This window comes from Amphimedon queenslandica, unplaced genomic scaffold, assembly GCF_000090795.2.
Source record: "Amphimedon queenslandica unplaced genomic scaffold, v1.1 AMPQUscaffold_7088_Cont20957, whole genome shotgun sequence".
NCBI lineage: Eukaryota > Metazoa > Porifera > Demospongiae > Haplosclerida > Niphatidae > Amphimedon > Amphimedon queenslandica.
The window spans coordinates 1-1297 of record NW_003552624.1 but is presented as its reverse complement, the minus strand read 5'-3'; the positions used below and the strand labels follow the sequence as shown (position 1 = coordinate 1297).

The 1297-nt window shown below is 34.4% G+C and overlaps 1 long non-coding RNA gene across 1 annotated transcript; it reads left to right on the top strand.

Annotated features, from left to right (window-relative positions):
* Nucleotides 1–284: 284 nt before the first annotated feature.
* On the top strand, nt 285–653 carry LOC109591841 (uncharacterized). Its single transcript, XR_002190036.1, has 2 exons — nt 285–446; nt 508–653. It is a non-coding gene; the product is annotated as an uncharacterized LOC109591841 (long non-coding RNA).
* The last annotated feature ends 644 nt before the right edge of the window (nt 654–1297 follow it).

Here is a 1297-nt window from a genome sequence, read left to right as displayed (position 1 = left end):
TTCTGAGTTATGGCCATTTTAAAAAATGAGCCAAAATCTGAAAAATACCCAAGGCTATAGCCCATGATTTTTCTAAAAAATGGCTCCGAAATCACCCCCAATTTTTATTACATTTTTTAATACATATTGATGTACTTATGCTATGTAGGAAGTTTGAGCTGATTCTGACTTCAATTTTTTGAGACACGGCCATTTTAAAGTAACAATATTGTGCCCTGGCTTAATTGTTTTCTGTAGAATTATGTTTCATTTTATTATTGATGTACAAATAAATTTACACACTTTCCCCTTCATGTATGTATAGCTTGAGTCCTTAACGAAGGAACACCTGCTCCTTGAAGAACTCTATCACCAACAAAAACTCTCACTATCGACTCTTCGTAGAGAAAATGTACGCACACAACAAACTAAAGAACTGAATGAATCACTGGTCAGAGAGAAAGAAGGTATGTATACAATATAAGTGCATTTTTATATATCATTATTTTTAATTAAACTTTCCTTTAGGTGCAAGTAATTCAGTGTCTGTCCTAAGAAGAGAAGTAGCAAAGCTTCAGATGCTATTGAAGGATAGAGAGACTGACATTAAGAACAAGGAAGGACAGATAGCAACTTTGAAGGAAAGCCTCTGGAAAGCACAAGAGAAATATGTAGAAAAAACAAAGGCAAGCACTAATACCATACATACACATGTATACATGTACATGTACCATGTGTGGGTGAGAAATGAGAATACAACTGAACTGAACTAAACTATACAACAGTAGGTGAGAAGGTTCAGTTATACTGTATAGTGGGTTTATTTCAAGAATAATATATTTCCCGAATTTTGCAGATTGTTGAAGATTTGTGAAACTAAATTCCTTGAAAATCAATTTAATATGGTACAAGATGGCAGAAAAGTGGCCATTCGTTAAAATTAATTCCGTGAACCTCTGGATACAGGCCATTCGCAAAAATTATTATCCTGGAAATAAACCTGCTATACGGTACACTATGCAACATTTGTTGCAAACAACTTGTTGCATGCAACACAGTTTATAACACATTTTTAACACAGTTCATGCAACATGTTGCAAGCTCCATTGACTCCTGTATAAACTGTGTTGCATGCAACAAGTTGTTTCACAACAAATGTTGCATAGTGTATGTTGTGCTTTAAGAACTGTTCTTAGTGTAATGTGAATGATCATATACAGACTACATGTACATCATATGAACATACTCTACAGAGTTTAGAGTCCAAGTATCAGTGTATCAAGAACATTAACCAGGAGCTAGAGGAATCACTGTTCTC